Consider the following 16,535-nt stretch of genomic DNA (forward strand, 5'->3'; position numbering starts at 1 on the left):
GCCTGGTACTTCCATTCACTTAATAGTTTGAATATTTGGTTCTACTCCTTTCTCGCTTGTAAAGTTTGTACTGAGAAGTCTGAAGATAGTCTAATGGGTTTTTCTTTATAGGTTACTGTCCTCTTTTCCCTGGATGTCTTGAGAATTCTTCCTTTGTCATTAATTTTTGACAATTTTAACATAACGCGTATTGGAGAAAGCCATTTTGGGTTGAGATAACTGGGTGTTCTGTTCGATTCTTGAATTCAAAAATACAACTTGTTCCTTAGATTTGGGAAATACTCAACTATTTGTTCAAATATGCTCTCTGTTCCCTTCTTCTCTTTCTGGTATACTCATTATTCTTATGTTGCTTTTGCTGATGGTGTCAGATAGTCTTGTATAGCTCTTTCTTTTTTTTTATTTTTTTATTTTTTTCATTCTCAGGTCTTTCTCTACTTCCTTCTGAGTCATTTCTAGATTTTTGTCTTCGATATCACTGACTGATTCTTTCTCCATCTGGCCAGCTCTATTTCCTAAGCTTCTTATTTCATTCTTCATCTCTTTTAATGTGTTCTTCATCTCCAGAAGTTCTATGGTTCTTTTTCAAGGTTTCAGTCTCCTTGCTAAAATACTCATTTTGTTTGTCTATTTTGTTTCTAAGATCTTGGAATTGTCTATCAAATCTGTCTTTCATCTCATCAACTTTTCTCAGGAGTACAATCCTCAATTCTTATGCACTGATCAGTAACTCAGATGTGCTTGTGTGCAGGTTGGGAGTTATTTGTTGACTTTTAATAGTTCAATTTATTGTTATTTCAAGAGGAGAGATCCAGGGAGATCTCTCACTCTGCCATGCTTCTGGCAGCACTCTTGAAAAAAGATTTAAAAACATAATTACAATATCTTACTTAGGAATTACCTCTGCTTCTAACACTTAAAGTTTCACCCCTGGTCCTGATACCACTGCATTTGGTGGGAAAAAGAAAATAGAGGTGATCCTGAGGTGAAAGTTAAGAAAAGAAAAAAAAAAATACCACTTTTGCATCCTCCTTGCTAGAGAAGTCATACCAGCATTGTCCTCCATCCCCTCATCTTTAGATCCACCAAGAAATAAAAAGAGCAATTCCTCTAGTGGGGATGCTTTTTCAAGCACCCTTGTGTTGAATATGAGCACACATTCCTGAAGACATGTAAGCAAACTTTCATGCCTGTATCTAGCCCAATTTTAGACAATCAGTGTTTCAACTGCCTGTTCCAAATCTCTATCAAACTATTATTCTAGGGAAGCTAACTCTCTGCCCATTGTCAGATGCTGTGCTATAAATTTTGTTTTTTGGTCTGAAGAAATGTCATACAGTGATTCAAATTGGTGCAATGTCTTCTGTTCCTGTTCTTTTCCAGTACTCAGCATTTGCATTTACAACCAGGTCAGCAAAGTCCAGTCCCAAGTCAGTGTCACCTTCTGACAGGATGTATTTGTAGCTCCTGGAGTTACTGGTGTCAGTCTGACTTGCTAGGCGTCTTCCCAGCTAATCTGTCACTTAGGCATCTGCAAATTCTGTCTCTTTGCTGGCAGACTGAATAGTTCTTATTGTCATTTTGTGACTTACAGGGTGCGAAAGGAACATGTACAGATTCAGTCCCTCTTTGCATTACTGCAGCGTCCTCATTGGCCACTTATTTCATGGACCCAGGTGGCCACCACAAATGAGGACATCACTCATCAATTTCAATCACTTTCCAAAGCTGGAAGGGGAATCTTCTGATAGACATTGGCGTGTCCTATTTTAATGCACTTTTCAAATTCCCACAGTGACTTCCATAGGGCTGTGCCTTATATGGGGATCCCTTTAATAGGCCAGTTTCCACTGCCCTTCTGTCTGATCATATGGCCAGCACCAATGAGTTCATAAAAACTGAAACATTGTGGCAGACAGCAAGCAATTCAACCCACTGAGCTGATGTGTTTTTACCTTCTTTAGTCAGAATTATGACCTTCCAAACAGGAATCTATTCATTCACTTCGGAACTACCATCCATAAACCAAGCAGCTCTTTGTTGCTCAGTTGATTGTTGTTTATAGGGCACCATCCAAGTGATGGCAGAATCCAGGAGCTCTTCACATAGTTACAAAATCTTTGCTAGGGGAACAAAGGCTCCCTACTTATGGGTGTCTCTTCCTTAGATTTCCGTAGTACAGAGATCTTGTAGATACCATTTTCATTTTAATATGGAACTCCTCTAGGCACTGTCCTTCACATTAGAACATTTATCTGACATTGCCCAAGACATTATGGGTATTTATGGTTTCAAGATTATTTTGTGTCCTCAATCATAGGGGCAGTTCTAACAAATGTCTGGCAGCAAGCTAATAATTCTCCCTCAAATGGACGTACCCAGAGTCCCAGTACTCATTGCTGGGAGGCACTCACAGGCTTTTGACATAGATTCTAGTATACACTACACATAAAACTGTCACACAGAGAATTCGTCCATACTAGCACTCCATATATACTCCATTCTATGCTTTTTGGGCTTAGACAATCTTATTCGTTCCCATTTAGCACTTGAAGGGTAGATTTACATGCCTTTTGATTTACAATACTAGGTAGGGGAAATGTCCCCGGCCAGACACAGTGTCCATCCTAATAATACATGCATGCGAAAGATATGCAGCAACTTCAGCTACAGCTTGTCCAAACATACCAACTATCCTCCAAACTTTCACCTTAATTATATCAACCCTTATGTTGCTAACTGTAGCCTCCATTGGAAGTTCATCAAAAGGTTTTGGTTTTATAATACTAGGCATTCCCTCGTCAGACATAATATCCATAGATATAATATCATGCTCATAAAACATTTATATGAAGGAGACACACCTCTTCACATAAAGTCTGTCTAAACATTCTAATTTTCATCCAAACCTCCACCTTAATCCTGTCAACTCGACCATCTCCATAGTCTCTAAATCTAATTGAAGCCTGTGGTAGGGCTTCGCCAGTGGGCTTTGGTACCATAGCACATTCAGGAAATCCCCAAAATTTCTTCTCCATATCTGACCATATCCACTCAAGTACAACAAGCTTTGAGTCTCCAGCAGGATTTTGAGCTGAGGGATCTGGGTCAATATTTATCTTGATTAATCTGCCTAATTATGGCATCGAGAGTTTCCAGGCCCAATTTCTCGTTAAAATGTTTGCCTTTTCATTTTTTTAATTACTCCAAATAGTGGCAAATAGAGTAAGCTTGTTTGGGACCTTTCAACATTAGGAAGCTGGCAGTTGCTTTCCTCTCAACCTTCAATAGTGATGTATTATGACTTCTGATTCAACACCATCAATGTCTATTTTCTTCATCCCATTATGAATAACTATCTAAAGATTTCCACACTGCTAGGACAAGTTCCTTAACTCTTCCCTTTGTCTCTTCCTATTCTCTTGTTAATTAAGGTATGTTTCTTCAGCTTCTTTGAGACCCATGGTGGGAAATTGAGACAGCAAATTAGACAAGGCTTCTGAACTGTCGCCCAATTTTATAGAAGTAAAGTTACATGGAATGCCCTTGCAAAGTCGTTCATATTAATAATAAAATTCACCAAAACATGGGTAATAGGCATATTCAATGAGTGAATAACCGAATTATCATAAAGCCAGCCCTACATGGCTTGCATATGAAGCATATCAACTGCTTCATCTGGGGTCTTCCACACAGCATATATAGAGGAAAAAAGACAGCCCCCTTCTCAGGGTAAGCAGTGCCTACAGTAGTTTTTATTTAGTACATCAGACTGGTTCTTTCTTCAGGCATAATCTGTTCTATGTCTGGATCATGTATAGCCATCTGTGATTGTTCCATACGGAGCTCTGGGTCCTGTACCAACCCAAACATGCTCTTCCATACTGAGCATAAAGATACTTCCCCTAAGTTAGTCACTGTTATAATCTATTTTATTGAAGATTCTTCAGGAAGCTGATATTACTGATCCACAAAATGAGACATCTCCTTCACACCATACCCCTTGGTTTCAGTTGTTTCTTGTTTTTGCCTTTCTCCAACATTGACTATCTTCTTGGTGACCAGAGGTTTTTGAGTTACTTTCTGTAGTCCTGGCATAATTTTTCGTTTGGGATATCTTTGAAGTTAGTGGCTGAAACTCAGACTGACTAAAATCTGAGCTTGGTCCGGTAGCAAGGTCTAACTCGGCATTTTCTTTCACATTAGCTATTATAGATAATAGTAACCCAGGGATTATATGTTTGGCATGCTTTTTATTATTTGGCATTTCCTTGGGTATCCAATGAGTTAAGTTCTTCAGAAGTCAGATCTACCACCATTTCTAAATTCTATCTGTGCTAACTTTTACCTTTAGCGACTGATCATAATACAGCTGAAGTTTCATGCCATCCAAGGATAAGAGATTCCTCATCCCCCACCCTTTGGTCTCTCTTAACAAGTTTCTCTTCACAAATCACATATTTTTGTGAGTCATGGCTCTTTAGTAAATTCCATACATTTGACACCTAATAAAAGGGTTCCTTTCTTTCTAAAACCAAGTATGTGTTATCTTTTCCAACACCACTTCTCCAATATTCCACAATTCAACTCAATGCTGATTCTCTCTACCTGGAGTTAGCATCAAATCTCACAAGTTAAGGGGCTCAGTTCTACAAGACTGCCTCAATTTCAGATACCAGCCACAAGTCCTGGGCCACCCATACTTCTATGACTGACTAACTTTAAATCAATGGTTCCCAAGACCCCCATCCTCCTCAGGTTTAATAACTTGCTAAATAGCTCACAGAAGTCAGAAAAAATGCTTTACTTACATTTTCTTGTTTATTATAAAGGATACAATTTAGGAATAGCCAAAATTAAAGAAATGTATAGGGGCAAATATGGGGAGGAGGGGTGATGGGGCTCCCATGCACTCTACAGGTTCCCCATCCTCAGCAATGCCATGTTTCCTGAACAGGGAAGCTCTCAGCCCCATCATTTAGGGTTTTTCTATGCAGATTTTTTATTAGCTTTTGATGATTAACTTGATCACTAACTTCTCCCTGCTCTTCAAAAATTAGGGGTGGGGCTAAAAATTCTAAGCTTCTATTGAATTGTGATCTTGCTGGCACCCAGTCCTCATCCCAAATCTATGTAGGGGCCCACTCACCAAGAGTTGCCTCATTCAAACAAAAGAGTACCACCCTATCACTCAGGAAACTCCAAAGTTTTTAAGGACTCCATTTTCAGGAGCCAGGAAGGAGGACAAAACCAAATAACTTTCTGTGAAACCACAACTACATACTGACCCACTGAATTAGCTTTTAGCAAACAAAGTGAAATACTGGTCCATCAGTTAATGTGCTACACACACACACACACACACACATAGTATACAATTACAGCTCCTGTCCAAATAGTCACAATTTATTACCCTCAATTGTGTCTTGACCAAACTATATTTAGACTTCTTTCTTCCCCACAGGCCCCTGAACTTTGGCTGGTCCCCATCCTTGGGCAGGGAAGAAGATGCAGAATATAACCCCTTCATCAGTTGATCCAAAATCATCTGACCAAACAGAAACATTTCTTGTCTGATGGCTAGTGCTATGTTATTTATTCACTCCCCCTTGCTTGTCCAACTTCCCCTTATAAATATCTGCTAAGCTCTGCTTACCTCTGTCTATAAAGGAACAGCCTTTTTCTGTTTGATTTTGAGACATTTTTAGATTTCTGAGCTCTGAGGGTTCTCCCTATTGTGTTAGTCTTTTTGAATAGTTTCTTCTTATCTAAGCCTAGATTTGCTTTTATTTGAAGCAAAGTGTTAATAATGCAATAATTACATCAGATATCAATATAAGCATCAAGTCTACCCAGATAAAATGAAACTCAGAATTAAACAGTTCTATCATGAACTGGACAATGAAAAGTAGATAATATGGATAATTTTGTGAATTTATGAAAGTGCTTTCTTCTTTTTAAAGGTACTTTTGTTTTCTTTTTATAAAATGAGTTCTAAAGTAAAAGAAATGTAAAAACACATCAGTTAAAACTTAACATTTGACTGCATACCAAGAAACATTTTCTTAAAATTATGTTACTTTTTTTTTGTGAGCTTTCATTTTCATTATTTTTATTTTATTTATATCTCATTTGTTTCAATCTAAAGAGGCATGATCCAATTCAATCTTAAAAAAAAACAAAAACAAAAAATGCAGTTACTTTAATTTTTATTAGAGAATAACAGTATGAATGCTTTATAAACTTGAATGTCATTTTTGCCCAGGGGCCATGCTAGTCTTCTCCTTTCATTCCTATTTTACTATATGTGCTGCCATGGCAGCACCTAATTTATTGATTGATTGATTTTTAAATAGAAGACTGTCTGGATCAATATGCCCCTTGGTTCAAGGCCTATGTGAGAGGTAGACTAAGGAGAGACAGTAATTCTCCTCCTTAACATAATAATTCTAGGCATTAGCCCATACAGCCATCAAATTAGAACAAAAAAAAAAGTTATTTCATGAAAAATTAATTTATTACCGCTGAAGGTTTGTATGATAAGAAATATGGTGAAAGAAAATGTTGACCTTTAGATGGATTTTAGTTGTGTAAATGGATTTAGCTGCTTCATATGAGGTGATAGTCCCTTGCTTACTAAATTAATATTAATAATTCGATTACTTGAAAATTCAATATGTCAACTAAAATACATTTTTTGATAATAAGTGTTTAATGACAACAGGAAATTTTAGAAAAGTCTTGTAAACACAAAGGCAATGAAAAAAAAACTTTACTACTTTTTCTATTGTTTTGCTTTTACTTTTTTCTTTAAAACAATTTTGTCTAAACTCAAATGTTCCACTAGATGAGAAATCTATATTGTCACTTTCTGGTTTACTATAGTCATCATGTATATAGGGGAGCAAAATTTTCCCATTCCAAAATGTCTCTTTGGCATGAGGATGATTTTAGGCTGCTTCTTTTTAAGAAACAGAAGACTCAGGTAGTTTTTACGCTACCTCCTCCTTTAACTGCCTGGAATAATTTAAACAGGGAGCCAGTACCAGGAAGAAAGTTATTACGAAAGATAACTTCTTTTTACATCAGAAAGACTTCTTTGCATGGCATGGAACACATTTGTTTAACAAACATTTGTCTTCTCATCTTCCTGGGAATTGCCTTCTCCCCTTGGAAGAGACAAATCTCTTTCCTCTTCTCCTTAGCTCAGGAAGGCATATCATTTAAGCCTCAATTGCTTGACTGCCCGTGGGCCTCATAATTTGCCGGAGCTCCCATTCCTACAAAGTTAAATTTGTTTTTTTCTTGTGTTAATCTGTCTGATATCAATTTAGTTATTAGAACAGCCCAAGAACCTAGAAGAATAGAAGGAAACTTTCCTTCTTGGCCTGTATTATTTGTATATCAAACCAATAATTTCATAATAACAACAGAAAAACCAGAATCCTCATTGCTAATGGACAAAAATAGAAAAACAATATTATATTCATTCATGGATCTCTGATTTCATTGCATAGCTAAATAGGAAGCTTGAGCAATAAAAAGAGAGAAATGTTTTATTAAGTTTACAAATGATCACTTAGTATAATCCAAGTATAAAACAAATACACCAAATTACATGAATATTTCTCATATGACATGCCAGTAATTTTCTCACTCTTCCTAAATGGCTTTATGTCATGTGGAACTATTCCAGCTCATTTAGATTCATGACCTCATCACTGGTAATAATTCACATATTATTGCTAAATCAAATATTTATTTTCTTTTAAAATTATGGCCAGAAACAAGTTTAAAGAATATTTGTCTTGCGGTTTTTTTTCTTATATATCAAAAAAACACTAGACATAAAATAAGTGAAAGCCACTGAAGCTTCTTAAATGAAAGTTATATTGAAAATTAAAATACTCAAATTCATTAACGATTCTGTGAGTCATTTATAAAAATCATACACTGTGGTTTGATCTTCATTTTAATTTTCTGACTTTGTTTAACAATAAGAGCAGTTCTTCTGACTGTGAAGTTATATTATTATAAACCATTTGTATTTCTATTAATTGCAAAATGAATTTTTTAAAAAGTTAAGGAATTTGCCGGTAGACATAGGCATATTGCATTATCACCTTCAAACTTAATTAAATGGTGTTTATTTTGGTCAGTTAATTCACTGGTAGGTATTAAGAGTTATATAGATTAATCATTTATCCCAAGTTAATTCAATGAGTTTTATAGAAGGAAAGGATACCATCTACCCTTCACTTTGCAGGAAAAACTTGAGCTAAAGTGGGCTCTCTGATTAGGAAATAAGTAAAATTGTATAATAAAATATGAAGACAAGTCTTTATTTGTCCTAAATTCTCGTCATGACAGTACTCTCTAATATTGTCATATGTCAGTATTAGCAATGAACTTGGTATAATTAGGAGTTCTTTTCAAGTATAAATTAGAATCTTGGTAGTTCACAAGCAATAACTGGAAAACTATTAAAATGCTAAAAAAATGCAAAATGTTATATCAAAACTTATTTTAAATCTCCTCCCCAAAACTGTGGGATCTGAATCTGCATTTTAAAAAGAACTGAAGTCATTTGTGTACACATTGAAATTTGAGAAATACCAGATTATGTAACCTTCATAAAGGATTCTTTAAAAGGAATCCTCTTATCAAGTATATAATTGAAAAGGATGTGCTTTAAAGCTCTTCCTAATCTTGAGACGTAGGATTCTCTGAGCAGATACAGGAAACAGATCCTAAATTTCTACCTAATCTACCTGTACCTTGTCCTATCACCTCTCTTATTTGAGGGCAAAATTTTGTTTAATAATTTGTTTTTCTTTATTGGCATTTTTTTTATTTTTTTTATTTTTGGTCTAAGGATATCAAATTTAAAAGTGTAAAAGAAAATTTTCATTTTCTGTCTTTTCCAAAGTGCAGATCAAATCTTGGGGCCAGACAACAAAGAAATACTTAAATAATAGACAATCAGTTTAGCCAGATAGGCTTTGCCTTTAACATCAAAAATTTAACTATTTTGTCTAATGTGCAGTAAATTTCAAAATTCAATGAATTTTTATTAACATTGGCTCATGGTGAACTTTTTCATGGAGAACCTCTTCCCGTTTCTCCATCTCCAATGCTATTATACTGCTTTAAACCATAATCACTTATTATCTGAATTTCCATAATACTTCTTAATTAGTTTCTGAATTTTAACATTTGTTCCTTCTGATCCATTTTCTATAGTGAAGCCATAGTAGAATTTCTGAAGCATAAAATTGTTAATGCTTTACTTAAAACCTTTCCAGTGTTATCATTTTTAGGAAAAAGCTTAAATGATTTAATAGCCTACAGTGAATCTTCCTAGTGATTATATTCTTGCTCTACTTTTGCCTCCTTTCTTCAGCTATCTCCTTGTATTCCACCCTCCACTCTCAAGGCATATTAAATTCCTGTCACTTTCTCAAATACACCTTTTTAGCTTTGGTTTCGAGCATTTAATGCTTTCCTTAATTTATACAGATGCTCCTCAATTTACAATAGGGTTACTCCCGATAAACCTATCGTTAAGTTGAAAATATCATAAGTCAAAAATACATTTAATACACCTAACCTACTGACCATTAAGGCTCAGCCTAGTCTACCTTAAACATGCTCAGAACACTTATATTATCCTACAGTGGGCAAAATCATCTAACACAAAGCCTATTTTATAATAAAGTGTTAAATATTTCATATAATTTATTGAATACTGTGCCGAAAGTGAAGAAAGAATGATTATATGGCTATTCATTGTTAATATACACAACTGAAAACACACTGGGCTTAAAGAATGTTTGAAGCATTGAACTAAAATTAAAAAATGCTAATAACACAGTACGCTAGAGTATCAATTGGTTAACCCTCATGATCACGTGGCTGACTGGAGGCTGCAACTTGCTGTCACTGCCCAGCATTATGAAAGAGTGTTGTACCGCTATTGCTAGCCCATGAAAAGATCAAAATTCAAAACTTAAAGTATAGCATCTACTGAATGTGTATCGCTTTCACACCATCGCATAATTGAAAAATCGTAAGTCAAATCATCATGAGTCGGGGAGTGTGTATATAACCCATAATTTTTATCTCTTCTCATCCTAAGTGCAACTTAAGTTGGGAGCCCAGCTCTTCCTAATTCTCCAAACATTTCTCCTATAAATTCCCATAGCACCTGTGCTTCTCTACCTTTGCACGTATTATATTAGATCACCCAATTACTTACAGAGCTTTTTGAAAGTTTTGTTTTATAGCAGATTACCTCTTAGAAATAAAACTGAACTTTTTGTTTAAAAAAGTCAATGAGTGAAATAAGTCAAAGATAAATCCTATATGATTTCACTTATATGCGGAATCTAAGGAACAAAATAAATGAACAAATTAAACAAAAACAGACTCACAGATACAGAGAACAAACTGGTGATTGCCAGAGGGGAGGAGGATAAGAGGGCTGGGTGAAAAAGGGTGAAGGGATGAATAAGTATGAATTAGTAATTGCAAACAGTCACAGAGATTTAGAGTATAGCATAGGGAAAACATTTTTTTTAATTGCCTATGGCATTACCGAAGTGAGTCTTTCACTGGATACATAGGCACTGACTAATCTAGAGTACCTCTAGCTTTTAGAGTCTGTGATCCTGTGCAAATGAGTCAGCCACATGGATTTTTTAATCTCGTATTTGAGGATCTATGAAAAGAGAGCAATGCAAAGCTTCTATAGTCCCCTTTTATTCTCTTGATTGAGAGTAGTAAAACGTATTATGTCCTTTTACAGAATGGAAATTAGAAAACATGTCCCAAAAAGTTTTCAGTGAAACACTAAAACACTAGTATAAAGAAATGCTACACACAAACACATGCATGCATGCACATAGAGGAAAGCAATGGAGAGAATTACTCAATTTCCCTTTCTTTACATACAGACTTTACAACATAACTGATGTGGAAGTGTTTGAGGAAGCATATGGCAAAGTGGAAATACTTAGAATGTGAGTCTTGGCACTGCTAGGGGTAAAATTTTTCAAAAACCAAATACATCCTAAAGCCTAGATTTTTGGAGATGTCTTCTTGCCTTAGGGATGCAGAGTAGTTAAAAAAAAAAAATATTGTCAAATGTATTTAATGTTAATGAACACTAATAAGGTTGTGATTTTCTGAGATTCTCAATTTCTATGTGTAACAAATAGAATTAATTGGATTTTGATGAATTTGATGTTAATTAATGCTGGAAGAGTAAGGTGGAGAGTGCCAGCTATCTCTATTTTGATAGGTGGGAGTGGAACCAGCTATATAATTTGTGGAAATAGAAATGCAGACCCTTTGTTAAAAAATTATTAGTAATTTCAAGATATCAGTGGTCCTGGTTGAAAGTAATGCTAAGTGCAATGGAATGTACTAAATAATGATCTATGTTTTTACAAGAAAATGTTTTTGACACAGAAGCTTTTACATAAGAACTTAGTTGAATAATAGTTCAATGTTATATTTTGGTTTTCATGAACTTTCTTTAATACTGAATTTTACAGTATCTTTCCTCTTTGAAAATGGAAAATTTTAAGACACTATTAGACATACTGGTAGATGATAACTTTATCCTCTGACTGAGGGCTTCTTGAAGACCAAAACAATGAAGGAAAGGTAATTAACATTTATTAACCAATTAGTATGGGCTAAGTGCTACAGTTACACTCATTAATTTCTAAAGTAAAATTTTTATTATCATCTTAGATTCATGTGTAATTAATGAAATAATTAAATTAAGTAATTTGTCAAAGGATCACACTATTGGTAGGTAACTAATTAAGAATCAAATTCGTATTTGTTTAATATAAGGAGAGAGAAGCTTTCTGATTCTTATTCTAATCATCATTCTAGCTATCTGATTCTTATTCTAATCATCATTCTAACTATCCCTCAAGGGAAGAGAAGTTACTGATACAATTAATTAGAGCCCAGGGCATTAACCATATATTAAAAAACTCAAACCCATACATTTTTTATTTCTCTCTTGTGGTATGCAGTTGTTATTATTTATTTTTAATTTATTTTTTAATTCTCTCTTTCATTCTCTCTCTCTCTGTGCTTATGAATTCAGACCTTATGATTTAGATTTACATTGGTGGACCCCACTTATGCTTTAAAGCTAAACTTCACTTTACTGAGTTTTTTTATGAGTGTATTGAGTTCTTTTAAATTGATATTTGAGTTCTCTGAAACCAATTCTTGAACCCAGAGTGTCTGTCCTCAGCGAGAATAATGGAGTGACTGGCAGGGTGTTGTTTAAGACTTTTGCATCTTTAATCATTCAATCTCATCCTTAACTTCCAATATCTTAGAGGTAGAGTAGCCATATAACTACTGAAATTGGCATGACTTATACTCACGAAAGAATCTGAAATTTACTAGTGATGGCAGACAAGTTACTTAATGTCTCTATGTCTGTTATCACATCCATAAAGGAAGTGACTCTCATTTGGTTACGGAAACTAAGAAGTGCCACAGTCTGTAGTCTGCAAGCTGGAGAGACAGAAAAGCTGGTAGTATAATTCAGTCTGAGGCCCAATGCCTCAGAACTTGAAGGGGGATCGGGGCAGGGAGCGGGGAGCACTGCTCTAAGTTCTAGAGTCTGAAGGCCTAAGAATCAGAGAAGCCAGTATCTGAGGGTAGGAAAAGAATGACATTCCAGCTCAAGTAGAAAGAGATAATTCGCCTTTCCTTCCCTTTTTATTCTGCTCTGGCACTCAGTGGCTTGGCCAATGCTGGCCAATGCTTGCCAATGCTGAAGAAAGTGAATCTCAAATTTACTTAATCTACTGAATCAAATGCTAATCTCTTCCAGTAACACCCTCACAGACACACCCAGAGATATTTTACCAGCTATCTGGGCATCCCCTAGCCCAGCCACATTGAATTAACCATCACAAATTCAAACGTATATTTTTTGGGGGGGGGGACTAATTAAATAGATATATTGGAAAAAACTAATTAGAAAAAGTATTGGAAAATTATGTAGTATAAAGTTATTAAAGTTAGCTTAAAGTTAATTGTATATCAGTCTAAACTGTCTGATTAATCAATTATATTAGGAAAGCTAGGCTAGCTTTTCAACTAGAAGTGATTTCTGGAAGAATTTTATCAACTTGATATTTATAAAAGCTATTTTTGGTCATATATGACAAAATTTGGCAAATATTTTAGTTTCTTATGTCTCTTTAAAAGCTAAAATTGAGACATTAACCATCATTCAATGAGTGTATGTCTACAGAGACTAACATAAAGAAGATATATAAACTGCTTTCTAATAATCTACCTTAGTCAAAGGGTAGAATGTCAGGCACTTAGAGTTTCTTTAAGATCTGAAATATGTCAAGCAAGCATTAGAAAACACAAGCTCACAGCTAAATCATGGCTTCCCTAGAGCTTGATATGTCCATATTCTATCTTGGTAAGTAAAGGGTAACTCCTGTGTTTTATGGAATATATATGTAGGTAGTAGTATTGATATACTGTTCTATAAATTTAGGACTTCGACCGGACTTTTCCTTCAGATAGATTAGTTCATTTTTAAAAGGACACAGGACACCGGAGAACATGTGGTTGGGCAGCATATATTATTTTTCCCCTCAAAAAAGAGTTTTGATTTTAGTTAAGTACTTAGATATGTGCAATTTTAGATCTAAAGTTCAGCCCCATAAAATTTAGAACAGACCATCTGGAACTAAAAATATTTAAGAACAGGTGTTATAAATTGGCCATTATGTCCATACAGGAGCAAGATGATTGTAGAAAATCTGCTTTCAAGTAGAAGTACGCCCTGATGGATATTTCAGGAAAAATTATCTGCAAAATGTTGTCTTAAGTGTCAAAGTAAGTTTGTTGGTTAGGTAAGGTGATTTAAGAGCATCTATTTACATTGTGGCAAATGTCAAATTAATTTTTCATTTTCGAATATTTGGTTGATCTTTTTATAATTAGTTTAACAGAAGATTTTTCTTAAGGTCTTATTTCTCTATAAAATAAAAATATCTTTATCAGAGTAATGCATGTGTCATCTCATTGTGGTAGGTTTAGACATAATCTTTTTTAGCAATCGTTTACTTTATATAAATATTTTTCCTTTTTCAGGAAAAAGATATAATCCTTTTTGTGGGGAAATTTCTTTTTATCCTAATTTATGGAAGCATTACTGGTTAGCAGGATTGTTTTATTTCACTCATAGTATCATTGTTCACATTATATGGGAAAAGCCAGCCCACAATAAATTTAGTTGCAGCTCACATCCAGTAAATGCAGAAGTAAGAAAAAGCAAACCTGGAGGTTTGTTTGTTTGTTTAAAACGTGGAATACATTTGCCCAGAAATAGTGCTAAATTTTTTTGCCCAAATTTAATTAATAGAATTACTAAATTTTCTCTATTTGTAAATAATAATTGAGGTTTTGGTCCTTGAAATCAAAGATTTCAGACTAATATCCCATTGATAAAAATATTGTATATCCACTATATGGAAAGACCACACTATAAGCTAGGTTTGGAGTTTACAAATAAAAAATAAAACTTAATCCTTATCCATGAAGAATTTGAAGTCAGACAGAAAGAAGAACGCAAACCACCAAATTAAAAGTAAATATGAAAACATTTGCAATTCAGGCATACACAAATTTCATTGAAATTTTCTATAAAGATGAGTTTCCCGAGGCAAAAAATAAAAAAGTGTCATACTTGTTTTTCTCCTTCATTTTCCAAATTCAGTTTATTAACAGGTTTTGTGTCTTGAGTCCTTTGGACTTTTCTTTATTTCAATATCTTACCTCCGTTAAGGGTATGAGTGTATAGTATTTAAGAACATGAACTCAGAAGTCAGATCACCAGAGCTCAAATCATACCTCTTTCACTTCACTTAGATATTTTGTTTGGAGAAAATCATTTAAATCACTATATTTGGGTTTCCTCCTTAGTAAAATAAAGCTAAAAAGAAAACCTTCTCAAAAAGTTAAGTCTAAAAGAAGTGCATCATTTAAGCATCCACTAAAATAACTGATATGACCATTAGTGTTAATTATTTTGTTATTCCTTCAGCTTTTAATTTGTTTCATACTCTCAGATTCCACTCCTATTTTTCCTTCACCCACCAACTGGACTTGTTTTGATTAAACGTAAATGCGATTGTTCCATTTATCTATTTACAGCTCTTCAGGAACTCCCATTTGCTTTCAAGATGACATCCTAAGTAAGGTTTTTTGAGAGCATGTTAGGCCTTTCATCTTGACGACTTTGTTTATGTATCTGGTTCCATACCTATCCACTAAGGCACTCATCTCCCAACCGCTGCCCCTCTCTCTACCTCTCTAATCCACTCCTAGTACTCTGGATTTTGGGTAGAACAACTACTTACATGTAATTCTTTAAATTGGCAGTTCTCTGTTTCTCTCTTCTGCTCCTTGCAGTTGCCGAATTCCCAGCACTCTCTCCATTTTCTCTCTCCACTCACCTCCTTTCCTTCACCAGAAAAACTTAATGTGACCTCCTCTAATAAGCTGTCCGACTGTATCCGTCAACCGCTGTTTTCTACTCTGCGTTCCCTTCCTGTGTGAAGCCTCGGCCACCCGAAATTATAGCATACGACCACAGTGAACTGGGATTTTCAGTTTCCTTGTCAATTCAGTGTGTATTATTTAAAGTCAGAACCAGAGTCATTTCATGATTGTATGTCAGGCTCTATAATACAGATAGATAGATGATAGATAGATAGATATAGATAGATGATAGATAGATATAGATAGATGATAGATAGATAGAGATATATAACACCTCAGGAGAACAGGTCAGAAATTTAAGCCTATGAATATACATAAAATTTTAAAAAGTGTTACATATTCAGAAGCCACGGTATACAGTAATACATTACTGTTTTGTTTTGTTTTGTTTTTGAAGTTTTTGTTCTGTAAAACTAAGCCCTGCTATTGAAATTTGGCAATATATGTATTAAAATTATACACTGCATCAAGGGGTAACATGGCAGATTAGAAAAATAAGTCTGCACTGTAAATGTGTACTGGATTGGAGTTCTTGACATACAGTAGGCTGCCTGGGTAACCCTGAGCCACTTGTTTTATCTTATTACTGGTTTCCTTAATTGCACTTTGGAGAAGTAACTTTTTAAACTGCCTTCTAGCTTGCCGAATCCTAAAATCACTGTTCATTATGGACTGAATTGTGTATCTCTCAAAGTCATAAATTGAATCCCAATTCCCAATACCTCAGAATGTGACTGTGTTTGGAGATAGGGTCCTTAAAGAGATGATTAAATTAGAATGAGGTCTTTACTGTGGGCCCTAACAATCTGGCTGGTGTCCTTCTAAAAGAACATTTGGACATACAAAAAGAGATACCAGGCATATACATAAACAGAGAAAAAGACTATGTGAGCACAGAGCAAGCCAAGGAAAGAAATCTTAAAAGAAACCAAATATTCTGACATCTTGATCTTGGATTTGTAGCCCTT

At 34.8% G+C, this 16,535-nt stretch overlaps 2 long non-coding RNA genes and 1 other non-coding gene across 3 annotated transcripts in view; 1 reads left to right on the plus strand and 2 right to left on the minus strand.

The window, feature by feature from the left end:
• LOC120598648 (uncharacterized) overlaps positions 1-15,690 on the minus strand; it is a 27,451-nt gene extending 11,761 nt beyond the window's left edge. Inside the window, exon 1 of the long non-coding RNA XR_005651681.1 lies at positions 15,426-15,690. This is a non-coding gene — a long non-coding RNA (uncharacterized LOC120598648). The remainder of the gene's footprint in view (positions 1-15,425) is intronic.
• Positions 1-16,535, plus strand: part of LOC120598651 (uncharacterized) — a 212,874-nt gene that overhangs the window by 24,019 nt on the left and 172,320 nt on the right. The window lies entirely within an intron of this gene.
• LOC120599212 (U6 spliceosomal RNA) lies at positions 6,221-6,325 on the minus strand. Its single transcript, XR_005651823.1, has one exon. It is a non-coding gene; the product is annotated as a U6 spliceosomal RNA (small nuclear RNA).

Source organism: Pteropus medius, unplaced genomic scaffold (assembly GCF_902729225.1).
Source record: "Pteropus medius unplaced genomic scaffold, Ma_sr-lr_union100, whole genome shotgun sequence".
NCBI classification, from domain to species: domain Eukaryota; kingdom Metazoa; phylum Chordata; class Mammalia; order Chiroptera; family Pteropodidae; genus Pteropus; species Pteropus medius.